The 17,156-nt window shown below is 44.2% G+C and overlaps 1 long non-coding RNA gene across 1 annotated transcript; it reads left to right on the top strand.

The window, feature by feature from the left end:
• Nucleotides 1–14,567: 14,567 nt before the first annotated feature.
• Nucleotides 14,568–16,689, top strand: LOC122929610. Its single transcript, XR_006387986.1, has 3 exons — nucleotides 14,568–14,699; nucleotides 15,656–15,815; nucleotides 15,897–16,689. It is a non-coding gene; the product is annotated as an uncharacterized LOC122929610 (long non-coding RNA).
• Nucleotides 16,690–17,156: the final 467 nt, after the last annotated feature.

Below are 17,156 nucleotides of genomic sequence, written 5' to 3'. Positions count from 1 at the left end.
GATATTGATTTTGAAATATTGCTGAAGGACTTTGCTAACGCTAAAGCAAGAAAAGTCAATTTTTTGTAGACCCAATGGCCTTGGTGACATTATGCTTTTACAGCATAAAGATCACAGATTGGCACTTGCATTATTGATTGTATTTAGGTTTGTACTGTTATGCACTGTTATGTTAGTTGGCACTTTGTTGTTTTGCACTATAATTTAATCAGCAATTTGCACTTTTGTACTTCAGTTTATTGACCTTTTTATACTGTATTTGAGATATTTGGAATATTAGTCTTTAATATCTCTCCTGTATCAAAGTGTTTTTCATTTTTGGGTTATTTATTTTACCATTCTATACTGTTTTAATATTTCTATTTATTTATATTGTAATTTTTATGTTATGTTGGAAAATCTTGTTGGCACTTGATATATGTGCAATGCTGCTATTTTATGTTTTACATATGAGGAAATGTTTGCAATTAAAATGTTTAAAATGTTCTATTTTACTATTTTTATTTGCTCAAAAGGCAAATTGGGGGGAGGGGGGATTGTAATGGGACTTCTGTAGAATATCTAAAATTAGCTGGTCAAGTAAAATGTTGCATGCAATATGTGGCCGAAAAGGGGGCGTGGTCAAGGGGCGGAGTCAAGGGGCGGCAAAATTGCCTCTTGCCTAGGGTGGCAAAAATCCTTGCACCAGCCCTGTATATTATTGTACTCCAGGGCACTTCCTCATTCAATCCTATTTTTATTTTCATTTTACCATTATATTGCGAGGCTACCCAAAGTTGAATGAACCTCTCCTCTGTCTGGGTGCCGGGGCCTAAATATATGCCAATGGACTGTTCCAATGTTGGGTGACGTGAAGCCTGATTCTCTGCTATGACATGCAGACTAATTCTCTGCTGACATGAAGACAGATTCTCTGTTACGGGACCTCTCTCCTCTGCCTGGGTGCCTGGGCTTAAATATATGACAATGGACTGTTGCACTGGTGGCTGACGTGAAGCCTGATTCTCTGCTATGACATGCAGACTGATTCTCTGCTGACATGAAGACAGATTCTCTGTTACGGGATCTCTCTCCTCTGCCTGTGTGCTGGGCCTAAATATATGACAATGGACTGTTGCAGTGGTGGCTGACGTGAAGCCGGATTCTCTGCTATGACATGCAGACTGATTCTCTGCTGACATGAAGACAGATTCTCTGTTACGGGACCTCTCTCCTCTGCCTGGGTGCTGGGCCTAAATATATGCCAATGGACTGTTGCAGTGGTGGCTGACGTGAAGCCTGATTCTCTGCTATGACATGCAGACTGATTCTCTGCTGACATGAAGCCAGATCCTCTGTTACGGGACCTCTCTCATCTGCCTGGGTGCTGGGCCTAAATATATGCCAATGGACTGTTGCAGTGGTGGCTGACGTGAAGCCTGATTCTCTGCTATGACATGCAGACTGATTCTCTGCTGACATGAAGACAGATTCTCTGTTACGGGACCTCTCTCCTCTGCCTGGGTGCTGGGCCTAAATATATGCCAATGGACTGTTGCAGTGGTGGCTGACGTGAAGCCTGATTCTCTGCTATGACATGCAGACTGATTCTCTGCTGACATGAAGCCAGATCCTCTGTTACGGGACCTCTCTCCTCTGTCTGGGTGCTGGGCCTAAATATATGCCAATGGACTGTTGCAGTGGTGGCTGACGTGAAGCCTGATTCTCTGCTATGACATGCAGACTGATTCTCTGCTGACATGAAGACAGATTCTCTGTTACGGGACCTCTCTCCTCTGCCTGGGTGCCGGGGCCTAAATATCTGAGAATGGACTGTTCCAGTGGTGGGTGACGTGAAGCCAGATTCTCTGCTATGGGACCTCTCTCCAATTGATATTGGTTAATTTTTATTTATTTTTATTTTAATTCATTTCCCCATCCACATTTGTTTGCATGGGATTTACCTACGTGGTGCTGCCTTTTGCAGCCCTCTAGCCCTTTCCTGGGCTGTTTTACAGCCTTTTTAGTGCCGAAAAGTTTGGGTCCCCATTGACTTCAATGGGGTTCGGGTTCGGGACGAAGTTCAGATCGGGTTCGGATCCCGAACCCGAACATTTCCGGGAAGTTCGGCCGAACTTCTCGAACCCGAACATCCAGGTGTCCGCTCAACTCTAGTTATGATGCCTTTCCCGTGACCCTCGCATTATACGCATTTTGGCCAACACCAATTACTGGTTGTTCACCCTTCTCGACTCCCGCTACAAAGAGAACTTCTCATCTCTCATTCCTGTGGTGGAGAGGACTAGCAAAATGGTGCAATACTAGAAGGTCCTTGTGGAAAAATTGCTCCAAAAACTTCCAGCTGACAATGCTGGCAGCAGAGTACGTAGTTCCTTGGGCAACTGAGGAGGGGAGGCGAGGGGAACACACAGCAGTTCCAACAGAGGCAAAGCAACACTCTTCAAGGTCTGGGACAGTTTCATGACACCTCGCCAGCAACCTCACCCTGATGTGCGGCCTAGTGTCACAAGGAGAGAAAAGTTTTGGAAGATGGTGAAGGAGTATGTAGCAGACCGTGTCAGCATCCTCAATGATCCCTCTGTGCCTTACAACTATTTGGTTTCCAAGCTGGACACGTGGCATGAACTGGCGCTCTACGCCAGCGTTTTGTCAGAGCGGGTATTTAGTGCTGCTGGGGGCATAATAACTGATAAGCGCATCCGACGGTCAACTGAAAATGCTGACAGGTGGACTCTTATCAAAATGAACAAGGCCTGGATTGCCCCTGACTTCTCTACTCCACCAGAGGAAAGCAGCTGAACAGAAAGGCACTTTAAATGTGGCTTGTATGATGTATTGAATACACTGTATCCCCATGCACCCCTTCCACCACAAAAAAGGGTATATGGTTAAATCTTCCTTTTCTCCTCCTCCTCCTCCACCACATCAACATGCTTATTAGGCTGCCCTCGCTTCTAATGTTTTAGAGGGTCAGCTCAAGCAGCAGGCCATAGGCGTGCCCAGCCTATTGCATTAGGGTGTGCACCCTAAAGTACAAACACACATGCCCCGCGCACGTGTGTATGTATGTATATATATATATATATATATATATACACACATACACACACAGGCCGGGCCTCACCCTAGCATTGCCGGGACTCCGCCTCTGCGCAGTGGCGACTCTAGGAACAATATATGGGGGGGGGGGACATAAGATATCACAGTCAAAATTGGGGGCACTAATAATTTTCACCACTTAATCATACTACTGAAAAAAAAAACGAAATAAGTATATATAAATAAGATTACAAAATATGAGTATTGCGGTGTACTAACCTTATACTTAAAAGACAAGCTTTCAAGAGTTTCCTTTCTTCCTCGGTATTGCTTCAGACCTGAGAAAGAGAGAAACACTCTCCAAAACTTTTATTTTGAGTTTAAAGCAGTTTGAGCACTATAATAAAATAATTTACTTACAAAAGAAGCTATTCAGTCGTCTGCTGTGCCGTGCTCTGCTTGCTTCCGCGGATCTTTCCCTTCTTTCAGTCTCTCCTCAGTGCGCAGGTGCACTGTTATGGGGGATCTGTGGATGACACTGTTATTGGGGATCTGTGGATGACACACTGTTATTGGGGATCTGTGGATGACACACTGTTATTGGGGATCTGTGGATGACACACTATTATGGGGAACCCGCGGATGACACACTGTTATGGGGGACCTGTGGATGACACACTGTTATGAGGGATCTGTGGTTGACACTGTTATGGGCATCAGTGGATGACACACGGTTATGGGGGCATCTGTGGATGACACTGTTATGGGCATCTGTGGATGACACTGTTATGGGCATCAGTGGATGACACATTGTTATGAGGCAACTGTGGATAACACTGTTATGGGGGATCTGTGGATGACACTGTTATGGGGGCATCTGTGGGTGACACTGTTATGGGGGCATCTGTGGATGACACTGTTATGGGGGCATCTGTGGATGACGCACTGTTATGGGCATCTGTGGATGACGCACTGTTATGGGCATCTGTGGCTGACACTCCACTATTATGGGCATCAGTGGATGACACACGGTTACGGGGTATCTGTGGATGACACTGTTTTGGGGGGATCTGTGGATGATGCACTGTTAAGGGGATATCTGTGGATCCACAGATCTTCCCTATAACAGTATCATCCACAGTCTTCCCCCCCATAACAGTGTCATCCACAGATCCCTCATAACAGTGTCATATTCCACACAGATGCCCCCATAACAGTGTCATCCACAGATATCCCCTTAAAACAGTCAATTAGGGGATATCTGTGGATGGCACTGTTATGGGGGGCCGGGGGTAATTTGTGGATGACACATATATAGCAGCATCTTGTGCTATATATGTTTCATCATCCACAGATTCCCCCCCCCCCCCCACCATAACAGTGTCCCTGACAGTGACCCCCAACAGGGGGTGGAGGCCTCAGGCCGGCAACTATTGTTAGACCCCGCCGCGTTCCTTATGTAAAGTGTTGTAAACTTGTAGTTGTACTACTATTACTAACTTACTGGGACAGTGGGACTCCCTCCAGCTAGTATTCACACAAGCACTGGGCGGGCTCTCAAACATTTAAGTATGTAGCCATTCAGCAACCAATGTGGCATGAATAAGGGTCAGTATTAGAGCATACGAAACATGTAGACCTGCTTGCCGTGTTGGATTGTTTTTATCCTGTGTCATTTTGGAATAAAGAACAACGTCTTTTTTGGAAGCTGGACATCCCGTCTTGTTTTTATATGGTTTGCAACTGGTGCCCCTTCCAAGCACCGTCCGTGCTTTCACTGCAAGACTGATCAGGTGAGCGCCGCCTACAGAACTTTTATACTTTTGTGCATTCAAACTAGGCCGGCGGCAGCGTAACGTGATGTCACTCACTCAGTCAAGCCGCAAGCGCCTGCTCCTCCCACTTTATTAATGAAGCAGGCGGAGCAGGCGCGTGACATCGAAGTGAGTGATGTTGCGCAGCCGGCCGCCGGGACACGGAGCGCAGGACTCCCCAGGAGCAGTCGAGCAGATGTCATTGAAGCTGTGCGAGTGTGCGGGGCAGCCAGGGTTCAAGAGGCAGCTGCGGCAGGCGGCAGTGCAGGAGCACAGGTGTGTGATTAGGGTGTGCCCAGGCACACCCCGTGCGCAAGCCTATGCAGCAGGCCCTCAACCTTAATATTTTCGATGGTCAGCTGAACAGCAGTCCCTCGCCCATAATTTTTTCCATGGTCAGATTAGCAGCAGACACTCGCTCCTAATGTTTTAGAGAGTCAGCTCGGCAGCAGACCCTCACCCCTAATGTTTTAGATGATCAGCTCAGCAGCAGGCCCTCGCCCATAATGTTTTAGATGGTCAGCTCGGCAGCAGGCCCTCCCCCTAATGCTTTAGAGCAGGCATGTCCAAACTGCGGCCCTCCACCTGTTCTAAAACTACAACTCCCAGCCTGCCTTGATAGCTTACAGCTATTAGGGCATGCTGGGAGTTGTAGTTTTGCAACAGCTGGAGGGCCGCAGTTTGGACATGCCTGCTTTAGAGGGTCAGCTCGGCAGCAGGCCCTCGCCCATAATGTATTAGATGGTGAGCTCGGCAGCAGGACCTCGCCCATAATGTTTTACATTTCCCATATGTCTACTTCATGTTTGGATCATTTTGTAAATCTGGAAAATGACAAGAAGACTTAGAAATTTAAAAGCAAATCTTGAAATTTTTTCAAAAATTTCCAAAACCCACTTTTTAAGGACCAGTTCAGGTCTGAAGTAACTTTGTGGGGCTTACATAATAGAAACCACCCATAAATGGCCCCATTTTAGAAACTACACCCCTCATGGTATTCAAAACAGATTTTACAAACTTTCTTAACTGCAAGAATAAAAGGAAAATGTAGATGAAATTTCAGAATTTAACTTTTTTTGTAAGATTTTCTATTTTAATCCAAATTTTCCAGTAACAAAGCATGGGTTAACAGCCAAACAAAACTCTATATTTATTGCACAATAGAAAGAGTAAAGTCCAGCTCACCAGTAATCCACACGGACAAGCCAAGGCTGGCTCAGTATGAACACTTGAAACAGAAGAAACGTCCAGCATGTAGTATGTTAAAGCGCTGCATCATCTTTATTCCATTGTGGATACAGTCAATGTACAAAAGCAGTGGTCATCATCTCCCATCACCTCCCGTCAGACCCGTGCTTCTCAAATAGTAGGGCTCCGTAAAGGGGGGCTCGTTTGACCTCGGCAAACACTGTCATATTGGATGTCCAGATCGGATTATCCGACTCACTCGCAAGCGGCGTCCCACACGGCGTCGGTTGCCTAGCAACTCTATGGCTGGAGAGAGGGAGCAGCGCGGCGCGATCACTGGAGATTGTCCCAGCGCAGCCCCAGTAGCAGCCCGACGCGGAGGACCACGTGACCGCCAACGCACGTGACACATGCAGAGGACCCGTGGAGACATACAGGAATCAATACGCCGGTTCCTAGTGCCACTCACAGAGGAGAAAGAGCAGGACGCCGGCATGTCATCAAGGCAGAGTCGCAAAGATACATCCGCAGCATCACCAGGTGGGAAAACAAGAGCTGAAGCACAGAAAGAACATAAAGAGCAGGGGTCAAGGAGAGGAGGTAGGACAAACACAAAATCTGATAATATAACTGAAAAGGGGAAAAGAAATAGTAACCAGGGGATGGAGGAGGAAAAAGTATACGAACTAGAAGGCAGTACCCTGGATTAAAAGGAGGCGGGGGAAGGTGCAAAAAGACACTCTGCAGGTAAACTAAGCCCTGAAGGTAACCTAGATAAAAAGGGCATAATGCAGAGGTGTACTTATAACAATTTTATAGACAAATGATACTATTTACAGTCGCGTGGGGGGGCGCGAAATGTTTTCTTCTTCCTAGGGGAGGCATGACAGAAAATAATTGAGAAGCACTGTGTCAGACAGACATGTTTCAAATCAAACGGTTCTTAATCATGATCATGATTAAGAACCGTTTGGTTTAAAACATGTCGGTCTGTCGGGAGGTGATGGGAGATCATGACCACTGCTTTTGTACATTGACTGTATCCACAATGGAATAAAGATGATGCAGCGCTTTAACATACTACGTGCTGGATGTTTCTTCTGTTTCAAGTGTCTATATTTATTGCCCTGATTCTGTAGTTTACAGAAACACCCCATATGTGGTCGCAAACTGCTGTACGGGCACAGGGCAGGGCGCCGAAGGAAAAGAACGCCATATAGTTTTTGGAAGGCAGATTTCACTGGGATAATTTTAAGTTGCCATGTCACATTTGAAGACCCCCTGATGCACCCTTAGAGTAGAAACTCCCCAAAAGTGACCCCATTTTGGAAACTACGGGATAGGGTGTCAGTTTTGTTGGTATTATTTTAGGGTGCATATGACTTTTTGATTGCTTGGTATTACACTTTTTGTGATGTAAGGTGACCAAAAAATTGCTTTTTTTAACACACTTTTTATATTCTTTTTTTTTTACAGTGTTTACCTGAGGGTTTAGGTCATGTGATATTTTTATACAGCAGGTTCTTATAGACGAGGCAATACCTAATATGTATCCTTTTTTTATTTTAAGTTTTATACAATAACAGCATTTTTGAAACAAAAAAAATCTTGTTTTACTGTCTCCATATTCTGAGAGCATTTTATATATTTTTTTTTTGGGCAATTGTCCTAGGTAGGGTCTCATTTTTGCGGGATGAGATGACGGTTTTATTGGTGTGATTTTAGGGTGCGTATGACATTGATCGCTTGGTATTACACTTTATATGATGTAAGGTGACAAATAATCTCTCAGGCCGAGACCAAGTTACGGAGTTTGCTGCAGGGAGAATGTTCCGCGGAGACCTATTGCTCTGAATTTAGGAGATGGGCATACTGATACTGAGTGGAACAATCCTACTCTCCGTAGCCAATTCTGTCAGAGTCTCTCTAAGAGACTGTAGGACGCGTTGGCTTTCCATGAAAATCCTGTGTCATTGGAAGCAGCTATGTCCCTTGCTGTAAGTCTAGATAGACGCCTGAGGGAGAGATCTAGGGGTCCTCACCTTCAGGACGTACTGTCCAATAAGGGTACTGCTTCCTTTGACACTTATGGAGGAGAGACACTGGTGGTTGCGCCTTGTGAGGAGCCTATGCAGTTAGTAGGAGCTACTCCTGGTACTACTGGCAAAAGTTTGGGTCATGTGAAAGGAGTCTGCTTTTATTGTGGCAAGAAGGGACATTTTGTGAATATTTGTCCGTACTTGCAGCATCAAGGTGTAAACAAAAAGGAAAAAACATTTAATTCTCAAATTACTATTGGTGGTGTGGATGGGGAGCAAGAAAACCTACTTTTGTCTTTTACTGGTAGTACCCGTTTTCTCCTGTCTGCCGAGGTGGCGCTAGAGTCCAAAACTGTGAAAATCAAAGCATTTATCGACAGTGGGGCAGGAGTTAACTTGATCTATGGAAAGTTTGTACGCATTCACGGGTTGAGTACTAATGCATTAGAGAAAAGTATTTCTGTCTTTGAAATTGACTCAGCACCTCTCACCCAAAAATGCCCGTCACAGGTAGTGAATTACATTCATTTAGGAGTGGGTAATTTGCATCAGGAATCTATCTCCTGTTATGTATTGGAGAGTCTGCTTGCTCCGTTGGTGTTGGGCTTACCATGGTTAAGCAAACATAACCCTAACATCGACTGGCAAGCGAGACAGATTCTCGATTAGAGTGATTTTTGCATGGACAACTGTCTTAATGCATTGTTCTCTGTGGTTACCACTAAAACTGTACCCTCGTTCATTTCAGAATTTTCAGATGTTTTCTCTGTGAGTGGTAATGAGGAGTTGCCTCCGCACCGGGAGTATGATTGTCCCGTCAATCTTATTCCCGGCGCTAAATTGCCCAAATCTCGGTTGTATAATCTTTCGGAACCCGAAAGAAAGGCCATGCCAGAGTATATTACCAAGAGTTTGGCAAAGGGACATATTAAACCATCCAAGTCCCCAGTGGCTGCTGGTTTTTTTTTTTTTTTTTGTAAAGAAAAAAGATGGTACCCTGAGACTATGTCTGGACTTCCGTGAGCTCAATCGTATTACCGTCCGTGATCCTTACCCCCTTCCTTTGATTCCGGATTTGTTTAGTCAGATTGTTGGTGCCAAGGTGTTCTCTAAATTGGATCTGAGGGGGGCATATAATATGGTAAGGATCAAGGAGGGGGATGAGTGGAAGACCGCATTTAATACCCCTGAAGGTCATTTTGAAAACCTGGTCATGCCCTTTGGGTTAACCAATGCTCCTGCGGTTTTTCAACACTTTGTCAATGACATCTTTTATCATCTGGTGGAGAGGTTTGTCGTTGTATACCTTGATGCCATACTAATTTATTCGCCTAAGGCCTCATGCACATGATCGTTGTTGTGTTCCGTGTCCGTTGTTCCGTTTTACGTGATTTTCTGCGGACCCATTGACTTTCAATGGGTCAGTTGAAAACTCGGATAATGCACCGTTTGTCATCCGCGCCCGTGATCCGTGTTTTCAGTCCGTCAAAAAAATATGACCTGTCCTATTTTTTTCACGGACAACGGTTCGCGGACCCATTCAAGTCAATGGGTCCGTGAAAAAACACGGATGCACACAAGATTGTCATCCGCGTCCGTGATCCGTGTCCATTTTTTTTCCTATCATTTGCAAAGCAAACTTGACTTAGATTTTCACTTTCCTTCATGTCTGGTGATCCTCCAAAAATCAAGGAGGACACACGGAAACAAAAACGGAAACGGATCACGAAAGAACGGAACCCCGTTTTGCGGACCGTGAAAAAATACTGTCGTGTGCATGAGGCCTTATATAGAGACTCATTAGGATCATGTGAGACAGGTGTTGCAGATCCTAAGACAGAATAAGTTGTATGCTAAGAAAAGTGTGTATTTGCTGTAAAGGAAGTGCAATTTCTGGGTTACCTGCTCTCATCCTCAGGTTTTCATATGGTTCCCGAGAAGGTCTGTGTCGTGTTGGACTGGGATCAACCCGAAAATCTGAAAGCGCTTATGCGGTTTTTGTGGGTTTACCGACTACCACCGTAAATTTATCTTGAACTATTCATTGGTGGTTAAACCTTTAACAGACATGACTGGGAAGGGTGCGGATATTTCTGTCTGGTCTGACGCGGCATTACAGGCCTTTTCTGCTGTGATAGAATGTTTTGCTTTGGCCCCTATTATGGTGCAACCGGACGTGACTCAGCCATTTATTGTTGAGGTTGACGCGTCCGAGGTAGGGGTAAAAGCAATCTTGTCGCAGGGTCCTTCACCTAGTAAATGGCGCCCATGTGCATTTTTCTCTAAAAAACTCTCTACTGCTGAAAGGAATTATGATGTGGGGAATAGGGAATTGCTGGCCATTAAAGGGACACTGACAGGCCAAATAACCATAATTAGCTGTACATATCCATGCACAGGTCTTCTAATGTGCATTTAAAACATATAAGTATCCCCCCTGTCCACATTATGAATACTGCAAACTCGTGTTTTATAACCTGAACTAATCCCTGTTCTTTCTGCCCAAGGGGCGGGGTTTCAGCTTCTCTTGTGCCCAGAGAAGCTGAAACCCCGCCCCTTGGGCAGAAAGAACAGGGATCACTTCAGGTTATAAAACACGAGTTTGCAGTATTCATAATGTGGACAGGGGGGATACTTATATGTTTTAAATGCACATTAGAAGACCTGTGCATGGATATGTACAGCTAATTATGGTTATTGGGCCTGTCAGTGTCCCTTTAAGTTGGCGTTCGAGGAAGGAGCAATTCACCCTATTACAGTAATTGCGGATCACAAGAATCTGGCCTACCTAGAGTCGGCTAAGCGACTGAACCCAAGGCATGCCACATGGTCATTGTTTTTCACCAGATTTAACTTCATCGTCAGTTAAAGCGGACGGTGTAGCTTTCCTGGGGGGAGGTGAGTCTAATGACCATGGTCCCATTTTATCTGAAGGGGTAGTCCTATCCGCTCTTTATCCTGATCTCGAGGCCAGGGCGTTGGAGGCACAGGAGGATGCTCCTCCGGGAAAATGGTTTGTTCCTTCCGAATTACGTCACAAGGTGTTTGAGGAACATCACTGTACGGTGCTTGCTGGGTGGGAGCAGATCGACTGTCGATCTCATCTCTCGCAGATTCTGGTGGCCGGGGTTGCGTAAGTGTGCTGAGGACTATGTTTCAGCCTGTGGTACCTGTGCACATGCTAAGGTGACACATACTCGGCCTTCCAGATCTCTGCTTCCATTGCCCATCCCGTCCAGACCTTGGACCCATTGGTCCATGGATTTTATCACGGATTTACCGAATTCTTCGGGAAAAAACATGATTCAGGTGGTTGTAGATCGCTTTAGTAAAATGGCACACTTTATTGCATTACCTAGTCTACCCAATGCTAAAACTCTTGCACAGGTGTTTGTCGACATCGTGAAACTACATGGCATTCCCTCTGATTTGGTGTCCGATAGAAGGACTCAGTTTGTTTCCAGATTCTGGAGAGCGTTCTGTACTCGTCTGGGTGTACAATTGTCCTTCTCTTCGGCTTTTCATCCTCAGTCGAACGGACAGACGGAGCGCACTAATCAGAATCTGGAGACTTACTTGAGATGTTTTGTTTCAGAGAATCAGGAAGAGTGGTCTTCATTTTTGTCGTTAGCTGAGATTGCTATAAATAACCCTAGACAGGAATCCACTGATAAGTCGCCTGAGGAGGAACGATTTTCTTCTTCTTTGTCTTCTATTTGGTGGAAAATCCAAAATAACCTGAAAAAGATAGGCAACAGGTATAAGCGTGCGGCTGACAGGAGACGTATGAGTGGTCCTGACCTGAGAGTGGGTGATTTTGTGTGGTTGTCTACAAGAAACATTAAACTTAAGGTACCTTCTTGGAAGTTGGGCCCAAGATTTATTGGTCCATATAAGATCACTGCCATTGTTAACCCTGTAGCCTTCAATCTTGAACTTCCTCAGGCATTAAAAATCCATAACCTATTTCATAAATCGTTGCTAAAGAAATGTGTTGAACCTGTTGAGCCGTCCTCCTTACCTCCCGCTCCTGTCATGGTGGACGGCAATTTAGAATTTCAGATCAGCAGGATTGTGGACTCTCAAGTTCTCCGGAGATCCCTCCAGTATCTCGTTCATTGGAGAGGGTACGGACCAGAGGAGAGGATGTGGGTTCCAGCGACCTATGTTAATGCTAGTCGTCTGGTGAGAGCATTCCACAGAGCTCATCCTGATAAGGTCGGTCCTGGGTGCCTGGAGGTCACCCGTAGAAGGGGGGGTACTTTCACATCTGTGACAGGTCTCAGAAGGTCTGAAAGATTATCTATGCATTAGTGATCTAACAGCTTCATTTGGTTTTGGAAGAGCTGGAGTGTGGTTCTTGTTGGAGTCCTGTTCATCCATCAACCTCAGAAGTTAAGTGTTCCGCTTGTTGTGTTTTGTATTCCCCCCGTTGTTTACTAGGCCTCAGTGAGATGCTAGTCCTTTTAGGGGCATCCAAGGGTCACCAGGGTTTTCTATGTGTATGGGTATCTCTACCATCGAGAGGCACCCATACGGATAGGAGTTAGGGCCAGGAGCAGGGTTTTATAGGTGGTGACCCTTTTCCTTCCCTAGCGGTGAGGCCTAGTGTCTTTCCCCTTCTTGTTGTCTTTTGGTGTTCTCCCCTACTACATCCGTGACATCCAGTTGAGCTTGACATTCAGTTCATGTCCTTTATCCATGGAGCTGTGATTCAACTTCTGATGTTGTAGCATGGCCCCAGTCTCACAGACTCTACCCATACATATCTAGGTGGGTTTTGTAAAACTTGATGAAGCCTAACAATCCCATAATCCTCCACTTGCTTTGCCCAGCCTCAGAGAAGGAATGTGAAGCTAAACACTAGAAGAGATCGTCAATCTACCAACACGCTACAGTTTGGCCATTAACTCTTTGGAACACTCAACATGATTATAAGGCTATGTTCACATCTGCGTTCAAGCTCTCCGTTCCTGTAGTCCGTCTGGAAGTAGAAAAAAAAATCTAAAAACGTATCCGTTCAACCTCCCATAGAAACTAATTGACGTATGTATGCATACGTTTGACTCCGTTAGTTGGTAATACGTTCGGAATACGTTTTTTCAGACGGAAAACAAAATCCTGCTTGCAGGATTTTTTTCTACGTTCAGAAAAGCGGATTCTTGACGGAGCGTCCATTCACGTTCATTGTAGTAAATGAGAAACGGATTGTTCAATTTTTATTTCGCGGACATAGCGTTCCTAAAGTACGTTTTTTTTGTTGCTGAACATGCGCAGAACAAACAGGAACTTACAAACGAAGACAGGAAACAAGGGAGTGTCATGTGACAGTCACGTGAGCGCTACTCCTCACCATTTCTGAAGGCTGATGTGCAAGTTGGAGAAAGTCTCAAGAAAAGGGTATGAATTGATGCAATTGAAAAGTATTTACTTCAATCATCTACTGGTGCATGCTATTTGGCTACTGGGGGCTAATATCTTGAAACTGTGGATGCTATTAGGCACATGGGGGATGTTATTAGTCTTTTGTGAGATGCTATTACGCTACTGGGACATGTTATTTGGCTACTGGGGGCAAATATTTTGAAACTGTGGATGCTATAAGGCTATGGGAGGATGCTATAAGGCTACTGGGGAATGCTATTATGCTACTGTTGAAGCCTGTTGGAGGATGCTATTGCGCAAGTGGGGGATGCTATTCGGCTACTGCGGGGGTGCTACTAGGCTACTGGGGGATGCTATAAGGCTGCTGGAGAATGCTATAAGGCTACTGGGGGATGCTATAATGCTACTGGGGAATGCTATAAGGTTGATATAATTTTAATGACTAGAGGAGCAATTTTGTGTTTTGACTAATCCCTGTTTTTACCCTTGTTGCATCTTGTGCCAATGTGTATGTTGAAATATGTCTATAAGCTCTTGTCTATAATGTTTCTGTAACGTTTTCAGATGTCTTCGCCTTCTCCTTCGGTTTGCAGTCAAAGTACCCCCTCCTTTCACATGCAGGTAAAAATCTTTAAATAAAAATCTATAATTAATGATCCAAATAATAAATATGTTTGAACCACAATACATATTTATATATTTCAGGGACACTCCGACACTGAATCCTCTGCTGGCGAGGAATTGCGTTTTTCTCCTGAACCAATGGAGTCAGTAAGTGTGGAATGTTATATTTAGATTTTTTGGTTTCTACACATCCATAATTGGTACAATGGATATAAACTCGAAAGGTACATGATTTGCCAACACCGCAAAAGGATAGATAGGCCAATGTATTGGCAATAAGATATGAAAGAGTGTATATGGGTGATGCATTTTGGTTGCTGCAGGGCAGGCAGACGGCAATTTTCAATGAATCCAAAACTGTGTTTGTTTTTCAGACACAGGAGGGTTCACATTCCATTGAAAATCCGCGAAGTAGACGTCATAACGATGACGATGTGAGTATCTATACTTAGGTTCTCTAACTAAATCAATTTTCTTTTGTGATAACTATATTATTTATTAGGACCCAAACAGTCAAATTGAAAATCCATCACCTGTTCAAAAAAGAACTTCCAGGCGTGGTGGTCGCGGACAACGTGGTCGTGGCAGTCGTGGTGGACGTGTAGGCCGTGTGAGTAGGCACATGTGCTGTGATGTGAGCTGTCCACACTGCCCTCAGTATACAGTATCTTATATCACCTATAAGATAACGTGGCCATCATACCTCAAAATTTTTTTATTATTAGAACAAATGACCATGAGGATTGGAGACATTTGTTTTACCCAAACCAAAGTTTAAGTGTTGCTTATGCCATAATGGACATACCATGAACAGGGGCTACCCTCTTATAAAATAAAAAGCAATGACCCGCTCGCCAAGTCTATATCTTTATAGCCGTTCACACCCAAAGACCAAATACAAGGAAATCCAAAAAAAAATTATATTTTTTTATTAAAACAAAAGATGCAGTGGGCAGTGGTTGGCACATGCAACATATTCGCTATACAAGTTTTATCCAAAAGACTTAAGTGCTATTGGAATTGCAGGTAGCTTTTATAGGTAATGATAACATTTGTTTTAAACCAAATAGGGTAGACAGCAAGAATTGGACGAGGAAGATAGGCAATTTCTCCCAATCATAAACTGTGAACTGCTAATACAGCTAGTAGAAGCAAGGCCAGCTCTATGGGACCAAACAGACCCCAAGCACTCGGACCACAACACGACTCGTCGACAATGGCAAGAGGTCTATGCCAATTTGGTTCCCACATGGAACGATTTGAGTCGTCAGGCTAAAAAAAATTGTGGTACATTAATTTCATTCCTTTTGTTAAATCATTTGGTTTTAGAAGATTTGATAGTGATGTTTCTAGTTGGAAGAATAGTGAAGTGAGCGTAAGTTTTCTGTTTGGAAAACTTTGTTTCAACAACTGATACAGCCAATTCAGGTACCGGGCAAAATAACAGTTAAATACAATGCAGAATTTTGGACTGCCTGGGGCAACAGTTTTTTATGCAATCCGATGTCAACAGAAAAGAATATATAACATTATATACGGTTATTAAAATTGTTCTTTATTTTCTAGCTGAAATCATATCAACACGCTGGAGGTCAATACGCGATAGGTTTATGCGTGACCTCAATCATGAACGAACGGCGCCAAGTGGTTCGGGTACTTCTCGGAGGAAACCTTACCAATATGCACCACATCTTCAATTTCTTCAACGTTGTTTTCAGCAGCGCATGTGAGTTAAATTTCCTAAAGAGAAGACAAAAAAAAATTATGAATATAGAAATTATACCTTTTATTTCCCTATCTATTTTAGGACTCATTCAAGCACACTCCCTCCTGAAGCAGAACCTGTTGAACATGAGGACTCAACCGAACAATTGTCTGGACGATCTACCGATCAAACTTCATTACCATCTCAGTCACAGGATTCTGCTCTGGAGTCGCGCGGCCGGCAAACTGAGACATGTGCTCAGATTGAAGATACTCGACAGTTCATTTCTTCTGCCTTTGACAGAGTTTTAAGTAGGCCGAGGCCACTTTGAAGACCACATAGAGTCTTTGAGGATCTTGCACTGATCTTCCGAGATTGTTTATTAAAAATAGAGGAGGAGCAAACTCGGTATAAGCAAGAGTTAACTTCCATGATCAATCATGTCGAGGTAGTTTGTCGTCCAGAACCCCTTAACCATAATCAGCAGTTTCTCTTAACGTTAAGTCATTGGATGGACAACATGACTCCAGAGCAGAATTGTGATTGTCGAGTGACATTGATCAAAACTGTTTGGAATATTAAACACGCACCATCCTCTAATTTTGTTCCTCTGGCTCAGTCGTATCCACCAGCCACCTCCTACCCAACATCCATGACTTCTCCACCTGCTCACTCATACTCTGAGCCACATATCGCTCCCCAGTCACAAAACTTTCAACAGTCACAAAACTTTCAACAGTCACAAAACTTTCAACAGTCACAAAACTTAGCCCTATCCCAAAACTTTAGCCACTCCCAAAACTTTCCCCCATCCAAAACTTTACCTACGTACCACAACTTCCCACAGGCCCAAAACGTAGGCACTGCACAAAACTTTCCAACTTTACAGAACTTTCCATCAACATCCCACATCTTTATTCCATCCCAAAGCCATCCACCGTCCCAAAGACAACCTACGTCCCACCAATACCCAACGGCTCACACATTTCCACCTTCTCAAAGCCATAGCACATCCGTCAGATATCAACCTGCATCAACCTTTCAAGAGACTTTAAGCCAATCTCAATCACAGCTACCTTCCTATGTCTCTGCACAAACACCTTTCCAATCCAACAACACTGGAAGTTCCCAAACACGTCTACAGACACCAAGTCCAGATGTGATTTCTATGTCAACTCAAAATAAAATCTCCATAAACGAAGGTGTTTCCATCTCCGTTTTTCCCACTCTAACCACTTTTACTACCCCTTTCTCAAACAAATCTGTTCCATACCAATCTGATACTGATTCATATTCCCTTCATACCCCACAACATCAACAACAGGGTGAATATGTCAGACCACAACTTTCGTTCATGCAATC

Source organism: Bufo gargarizans, chromosome 2 (genome assembly GCF_014858855.1).
Source record: "Bufo gargarizans isolate SCDJY-AF-19 chromosome 2, ASM1485885v1, whole genome shotgun sequence".
Taxonomy (NCBI): Eukaryota; Metazoa; Chordata; class Amphibia; order Anura; family Bufonidae; genus Bufo; species Bufo gargarizans.
The sequence above is the reverse complement of the archived record's forward strand: the minus strand, read 5'-3'. Positions and strand labels throughout refer to the sequence as shown.